At 38.9% G+C, this 8999-nt stretch overlaps 1 non-coding gene across 1 annotated transcript; it reads right to left on the bottom strand.

The window, feature by feature from the left end:
• Positions 1 to 384: 384 nt before the first annotated feature.
• LOC131226370 (small nucleolar RNA R71) lies at positions 385 to 491 on the bottom strand. Its single transcript, XR_009161759.1, has one exon. It is a non-coding gene; the product is annotated as a small nucleolar RNA R71 (small nucleolar RNA).
• Positions 492 to 8999: the final 8508 nt, after the last annotated feature.

The raw sequence follows: 8999 nt of genomic DNA, 5'->3' as shown, positions 1-8999 counted from the left end.
TATGTATTATATCCATACCGTCCAGGATGAGAATGAGGTGCATCAAGCACCCTCACCTCGTACTTTACAAGATTATTTACAACCGACGGGGGTGAACACATAGGATATATGTATATCAAGCCAGGGGTGATACAACTTCTTCCAAAATTTCATGGACTTGAATATGAAAATTAATATTTATGCATAAAAGAGTTTGATGAGATTATAGCCACATTATACTTCCTGAATGTGTCTAAGGACACGGTTAGGCTGAAACTCTTTCTCTTCTCCTTGAAAGAGAAAGCTAAGATGTGGTTGCATTCACTGCATCCACAATCTCTTAGCAGATGGAATGACATGACAAGGGAGTTCATTAAGAAAATTTTCCCACACCATAAAACGAACACCCTCAAAAAGTTAATCATGAACTTCGCCCAAAAGGAAGATGAAATATTCTTCCAATGCTGGGAGCGATTCAAGGATCTTGTCAATTCATGCCCATAACATGGTTTTGAAATGTGGCGCATTACACACTTTTTCTATGATGGACTGACATCCTCCATGCGCTAATTGGTCGAGACAATGTGTAATGGGAAATTCATGAACAAAAATGTCGATCATGTGTGGGATTATTTGGACAGACTTGCTGAAAATGCACAATCATGGGACGTCTCCCCAAAATCGAGCAGCACCTCTAGTACTGCTCAATCAAAGGAGAGGGGCGGAATATACCTTTCTCCTAGCAGCCTAGAAAATGATGAGAACTTGAAGCAGTGCAACAGTTTTCGGCTACAGCAAGTCGTCCTAAACAATGGTTCTCCTACACCGTTAGATGGACCCCACATGCCTTTTGGGCATCATCCAAACCTGTTGGATGCACTAGATGGATAGATTACCTGACCATTGCAAAAATGCCATGACCAATGGGTCATCTTCTCCGATCTGACCATCATTGACAGATCTTGATATGTTGATCCTTTCTCCAATCCAAAACGTTCATCATGTGGCCCATCCCACCTAAAACTCATCAAAGAATATTGTTTGGGCCCATGTATGCGTTCAGAGATTTATGAGAACCCTGATGATGGGTTTCTCGACACTTCTTCGGTTAGCCCTAATTACTACGATTAGCAGTGGATATTTCTAAAAATAGAAAGGCTATAAATAGTTGTGTGTTAGGGTGAATCCCAAGGAAAAGAAAAGGAGAGGAAATAGAGAGAGAGAGAGAGAGCGAGTGTGTCTGGGCATCGCTGGAGCGAATTGCAGGCTTGGTAGCAACTTGACTCAGCCTGAGTCGTTCAGTTTTGAGAGAAAGCTGAGAGAGAAGAGGGAGAACTGAGGGAGAAGAAGAAGATAATGAGAGAGAATAGGGGAGAAAGAGAGCCAGCTGGAACAAGCTACTCTCCCACTTCAACCTGACACGCCCGACCCCGTTTCACCAACTCAAATCCTCAGCCAGCTCAGGTAATAAAAACTAAAACCCATCCCTGTCTTAAATTCATATCAAACCCGTCAATATCTGACCCAAATCCTCTACTATATCAAGCCGTTTAACCTTAAAACAGTGACTGAAAATGAGTCCGGTAGGTGTATTCCTGATCTCCGATACATCCGGCCCCCTCTCAGCATTCACATGATGTCCTGCTCAGGTAACTATGTCAGACTCATCCTCTATTAAAAGGAAACTTCCTCACTCTGCTAGCTGTGCTCACGGTCACCCCAACTCGGTCACGAGTTGACTAACTCAGCCCCACATCTCTGGGTGAAAACCCCAATATGAAAATATGGCTATGGTCAATTTGCATTGAGCTAGGGGTAGAACCTCGAACCAACCTCCAATGCACCACATCTAGTGAGTCAAGGGGATCGTTCGGGTCAAGTCGCCACTAAGTCAGTGACTCGGGACCGTTCCAAGATCAGAAACTTTGACTTAGTAGGACCTAAGAAGCAGGTTTGCCTAGTCAGCCTAAAGCCCATCTTAAGGTAATCAAAATCTACCCACTTTGGGGCTGACCCGACCGTTTTACCCAACTGAGTCAACTTTACACTCATTAACGAGCTAACTCGGTCAGTTTTTTGGATGAGTCAAGCTTATTCCTATCATCTTTGGATGATTTAAGGAGTATTGGATTCAACTAGGCCTAGACCAAAACTCTAGAACGAAACCCTAAGCCTAAGACCTAGGTTATGATCTTAACCATAGATAGGGTGTAAGCTTGGAGCTAACTGTACCAATTGGCAATTCATGATAAGATCCAATCCTGAAAGGTGGACCTGATTTGAGAGGTGAGGATCACCCTTCAAGCTTTTCCACATCTTGATAATTAGCCTTGCTCACTTATCTTTGCTCATTTACTTTATTAATTGTTTAATGGGGTTCATCGCTCTTACTGATTTTGATTCCTTATGATGATGGATATGTTAGATTTGAATTTAATATTCGAATATGCCTTAAGATCTAATTACCTCTATTTTGATTTAAAATGAATGCTTTAATTATGCATATGCTATATCGATATTATACATGATTTGTCATTCATGATCACTTGATGGAATGATTGGAGATCCTAAAACTAGTGACCATTTTGTCTAATGAATTAAATAAAACATTTGATGCGGGCTCATCATCTTATAGAACGTTTGTTGTTTAAGTGACTGTTGGGATAATCCATTTTCATTACATCCTTGAGATGAGTTGTTTGCCCTATGCGGCTTAATTTGATATTTGTCTTATGTGGCTTTAAAGAACCACAACCTTGCGATGATAAGTCCCACTTGTAGAACTATAATTGGCCATTAGTTGAGTAAGTTACCTGTAAACATCCTATTTGTTAGCCTCATGAGCCAAGGATGGTGGAATGGGATACTATGGTTGAGTTGTCGGCCTATGTTAGGTGACAACCCCCCCATAGTGACGTTTGAGCTTTCCTAAATGGATTGTTTGAAATTAGAATAATAATGGTTGGGCTAATCATGCATTTTCATGACATGCAGTCTTTTTCGGGTGACTAGTTCTCCTTGGGCATACCTTGAGTACTTTTTCGGGTGGCTAGATCTCTTTAGGCAATTATATATTATGATCTTTTCTGAGTGGTTCTCCTTGGGCATACCTTTACATACTTTTTTGGGTGACTAGTCCTCCTTGGATGATCTATATATTATTATGGTATTTTTCGAGTGGTTAGTTCTCCTTAGGCATACCTTTGTGTACTTTTCTGGGTGACTAGTCCTCCTTGGGCGATCTATATATCATAGTCTTTTTCGGGTGGCTGGTTCTCCTTGGGTGTATCTTTGAGTATTTTTTCAGGTGGCTAGTTCTCCTTGGGTGACTTTTTACCAGCTGGATATGCATCCCTAGGTCTTTGAGCATGTGCATGCATCCATGCATTTAAACAAGATCATCTTTGTGAAATTTATTTAATAAATGTGTATCTGATGAACCTTATCTAATTTCTATAATAATCATTGTGTAAGATTTGTTATACACCGTATTTATTAACTATGCTTAATTATCTTGATGATACGATAAATCTTGAGGGGTATACCTCACTGCAATAGCCATTGATGTTATCGAACCGTATTCAGTGTGCAGGAGACACAGATGATGCACATACTGGTGTTCATGTAGATTAGGAGGAGCCTGAGGACCTTACGACTCTCTTCCCTGATTTCAGTCCATTTTAATTTGTACTATCATGTTTTGTAATAAATTAAGACATTAGTTTATATAAGTTTTTGGGTAACCACTTGAAATATTGTTATGTATACTTGGACTCCCTCTTATACTTGATTTGCTTCTGTCCGGCTAGTTTATTAACTCTAATAAAAAGGAAAAAGTGTATGTGGAATTTATGATATTTAAAGGTTAACGCTCGGGTTTTTGTAAAATGAGTAGTGTACTTGGGTTCTGGGAACCGGGGTGTTACATGATATCAGTGTTTGGTGATAATCAGTGATTAACTTAATATGCTTGAAAATCTACCTTTTATTAAGAATGGCGAAGAATACATGGCATTTATCTTTTGAGGCTCTTCCGTTATTCTACTTATCTTGCCCCCTTTTGATTTGGAAGTATTATGCTGATAATCTTCGAAATCAAAATTGTGATCATCTTCAAGGATAACATATTTTGACGAATTGGGCATTGACAGGTGTATATACCGATGAGAATTTACTTCCCCAGCAAATATGCTCGTCTTGCGACTCCACGCTTTAATCAAAAAGATATGAAGAGTCGCGTCTTTATTATAATGTAATTTATTCTGTCTAATGACTATTTTCAATCAGGATTGTACACTATTACCTTCTCTCTTATTTCATGTCTTCCTTATGACAATTTCACCATCGTCAATCATCTTTTGTAGAATGTTCTTCAAGACAAAAATTCTTAGTTCAATGTCTAAGAAAATAATGATAATCGCAGTAATCATTTTCTCTTATTCTCTTCATTTCCTTTGGACCTTTTGGCCATAGTAGTTTGATTTTCCCCATGGCTAATAATAGATTCATCATGGGAAGCATATCATCTTCTTCGAATGTATACTTTTCGCAATTCTTGAATTATCTGAATCTTTTCTTGACTTTCTCCATTGTATAATCGCTCGTATTTCCTTCATCAAAGTTTCCTTGTTCAACTTGAAGATTCTTCGTTTATCTTTCTTCCTTAACATTATCAGTCGAAGTCTTTTTAGAATCTTAAAACAGCTGCCTCATATAAAAATTAAACACCTTCATACTGAGCTTTTCTAGATTGCAAGCTTTTACAATTAGATCTTGAAAGATTTGTATATTCGGACTGATAAGACCCATTGCAATATCTGGTTTTATGCATTCCATACACAGCTTAACTTCTTCTTCTTCTTTTTTTACTAGTTGTGAGAGTGATGCCCCTAGTATCCTCCATTGATCGATGAATTTGTTGACTGGCTCGTTTTGTCTTTGATAGATAGAAGCTAAAACACCTAGACTAATTTCTTCAGCAAATGATCCAGGAAGCTGTGAATAATAATAATGAATATTTCTAATGGAACTTGTGTAGGAGATGTAACAAATGGTGGTTTTCTTGTCATAACAGCTTTCCCTTAATCTTTCCATATCTTTATTGGATCACTTGCAGACGCCACATTTATAGTTACTTTTCTATCTTGCTTGATCCTTTTTTTATTACTATCTCACCTTGCTTTATCATTTTCTGCAATATATCTTTCAATGTGAAGCAGTCTTCCGTGGGATGCACCAGAAAATGATGATAACGACAATAATTCTTTTCTTTTGTCATCTCAACTTCCTCTGGATATTTGGGCTGAGGTAACTTGATAGTTCCAGCAGCCCATGGTTACTCCATCATCGGCAAAACATATTCCTTTTTGAAGATATATCCTTTGTAAGAGTCATATAATTGAGGTCGTTTATCATTTACATGACCCTTGTAACGATCCGAGTCTTCTCTTCTCCTTGTTTCTCATCTGTTCCTTTTCTTCGAATAACTGTCTGCATAAAGCTATGCTCCCAAAGTTTTCCATCTATCAATGAATTTCTATATTTCTCCACTGGTTATGACTTCGGCGGTGGCTCGAGGCTTGACACTTTCAGTTAATACAGATTGCTTTTTACTACATTAAATCTTTATGGGTGGAGCATGAAGCTTTGTATTGGAGCTTTATTGCTGATTTGCCCCTTTTGAATGGGTGGGATTTTCTATAAGAATCTTCACAATAAAAAATATTTTACCTTTCGGTTGTAGCAATGACTCGATCGCCATAATACTCTTGGGCTTGAGCATTACCATATAATAGTTCAGCCATAGTAATGATATTGGCTCCAATGTCTGATCCAATTCTCTTGGAAGATATCGACATGATGCCTATAAGTCTTTCAATGGACTAACGAATTCATCATCTGATTCATATTTCTCGTTGGCGAGCAGAGACCAATTCAGTCAAACCGAACTCTCTGGTCTCATCTATCTTTAATCGTAATTGCTTTAACTTTCTCTAGTATTCTCTGTGGCAATGGTTGTGTATTATCGATGCAATTTTGTGCAAATCCTTTTACGTATGAAGTAAACAATTGCGTTAGTCGGGATAAAATCCATTGTAGCTGTGTAAGGACGGAATACCTACAATTCAAAATAGAGTATCAGTTATTTTAATTAAATAAAATTATATTTTGTTTTAGAGATGAAGGGGAGGATGTTCCCATTGAGAGTCGCCATTTTGGCGTTTGTACGACACCAAATAGTGATGAAAGTTCTCTGAATATTTTTTAAGTTATCATTAAATAATAACAGATCCTAAGTGAAGTCGTAATTTTGTTTCGACAAGAAACGAATGCATTTTGTTTGGGGATTTATCATTCAATAGTAACAAAGAAAATATAAAAACATTCATCATCGTAGAATTCATTAAATATGAGTTTCAATTACATCCTCATATCTCCCTTGATTCTGAAACAAAGTACACTGAATCTGTGCATACTTGAAAGGAGAAATAGTTCATTGGCAATTTTGGCAGCATTTCGGGGTGATTTGCATCCATCATAGCGATAGAGGAGTTGTGCGGATCCAAAATCCTTACTTTAAACCAAAATGCAAGAAGTGTATTATTCAGAAGATGAAGTGTGGAGGGAACCCATAAAATTGCATCGTACAACAAAACTCATGTTGCATAGAGGCGCACAACTCACTCGAGTTGTGCAGGTTTTGTGTAACGACCTTGGAAATTTTGTACTTATCTTTCCTTAAGTAGTTGTTTTTGGGGTAATTAGCGCTATACTCGATTGCTTGTGAAATTCGTATCAATCACTTTAAATTGTATCTGCATGACTCAAAACTTGTAGATTAGTTAGCGCTATGTTACTCTGAAATCTGGGATCCATCACTAAATCCAGTTGTTCTGGAGAATTTTTAGAAGTTCTGGATCGGACCTGGACCGCGCGTCGAAAGTCCGATATCGATGATCTTAGGCTGTTGCGGTCACTATGTTGGGCTTGACCATCACCTCAAAAATCAAGTCCATGTGATGTTCTGGGTCGATTTGATTGAGTTCGGAGTGAAGAGTGTGAGAACGGTCGGATATTTAATAAGCTTTTATGGAATCTGAGTCGTGTCGCTTACGCGATGATTTTAAGCTATCTGACCGTTGGATTCTGACCTAATTTCACCCTCTGATCAGGGAAGGTGGCCCAGGCATATCCTTGTGCTTGTAGACCTGATCGAGATTCCGTGACCGTTGAATTGAGTGTGGTCCGCCACAGCTGATCTGAAGAGCCGGTCGGTACGAAAACTCATCCTGACCTAGATCCATGGTCAGTGAACTTAAGTCCGACCTTTCGTGGTTATAGGCCCACCAGAAGTGCTTCGTTGGATCGAGAGAGGCTTGTTTTGGTTATAACCTAAGTATACCTTGTCCCTGGGGTTATTTTCATTAATAATAGGCCTATTTATAGTCCTTAAACCCTAGCTCTCTTTTCCATACGAATTTTCTCTAACCCTAGCTTGGAAAGAGAGTGGAAAAGAGAGAGATAGTGAGAGAGAAGTTTGGTGAATCATCTTGGATTCTTTCCTATTTTTCTACATCCTTGAACCTTCACTTTGAATCGTTATTCTGACGATTCTGAGTTCATCTTTGGGTAAGTTAACCTAAACCTAATCTGTGTTAGAGCTTAGATTAGTCTTGGTGTTGTTGTATCTCATTTCTATCCTTGTTTTAGGGTATTCTATCGCCGTTGACGAAGACAACTCGTCTAAATCAGTTCGGTGTTTCTTTTCTGGCTTAAGGTGCGGACTTTAAGTGTATAGGTTATGGTTTTCAAGGCTTTCAATGCCAGTTAATGATTTATTCTCGTTATGGATGAGATTTCACATGCCAAATGTTTTGTTTATGTTGCGTTCCTGATATGCATGTGTTATATTGAGATTTGTGTATTCTATGTGTATGTATAACGTACCGTATATGTATAAAATATGCACTTGTGTTTGCCATGATTATTTGTCATGTATGTATGCTAGATGTATGTATGACAACTCCTTGGTAAAAGGAATTGTCCAAATGCATGTATTTCAACATACGTCATGTATGTTGTATTATGTATTCTAAGTGTTTGTAGAAATGCCTGAATGATCTAAAGTGTAACTTATTACACTATTTGTGGGCGTTGAGAAGTGATTCTCAACACTCCTATTGATGTGTATGATTTCCTCCATGTTAGTTACATTCCTTGTTATTTAAATTCAAGTCTTGCTTATGCTTTCATTTATGTTAAGTTGATATTCTTCAAAAGCTTGCGTTCTACATGATTTGAGTTGTTGTTCCTTTACTGTTTTACATTCAATATGATTATCTGTTGTAGTGTAATGTGTGTGGGACTATGCATTAGTCCAGGAGATCGGTAATTGGCCTTAAGGTTGTGGCTGAGATTGCTTTCGCCATAAAGGGCGTAATTAGACGAACCTGAGCCGTATTAGAGTTGGCGGCAGTGGTTTGGCCACGCGGAGTGTTTGCGCACTCTATGTCGTTCAACCTAACGTGCGCTCGTGCTAGTCGAGTTCGTCAAGTAACCCGATTGTCCGATGTATGTTCACCATGTATGGATGCTACTGCTTGAATCTAGGGTACCGAACTTACCAGTGAAATCCTATTAACCATGGTACCTTGATCCGCTAAGACTCATGAGCCGGACATGGTGGTATGGGACACCGTGGTCGAGCTGTCAGCCTAGGTTGGGGTGACGAGCCTCCCCGTAGTGACCAGTGAGCAACTAAACTCGTGAGCCGATTATGGTGGTATGGGACACTATATTCGTGTTGTCGGCCTACATTGATTGGTGACGAGCCCTTTGTAGTGACCTCGAGCATGCCTGGATACCGCATTGAGGTGACGATCCTTGGTGTAGTAACGAAGGTATGAAAGGCGTGCATTGATTGGTGACGAGCCCTTTGCTACGACTTACAACTACATGATCGTATGAGATGTCTAAGACTGACGACCCTAGAATGGATCACTGTTTGGATGGTGATATGA

The sequence above is a fragment of the Magnolia sinica genome, chromosome 14 (genome assembly GCF_029962835.1).
Source record: "Magnolia sinica isolate HGM2019 chromosome 14, MsV1, whole genome shotgun sequence".
NCBI classification, from domain to species: domain Eukaryota; kingdom Viridiplantae; phylum Streptophyta; class Magnoliopsida; order Magnoliales; family Magnoliaceae; genus Magnolia; species Magnolia sinica.
This window is presented reverse-complemented; position numbering and strand designations above follow the sequence as displayed.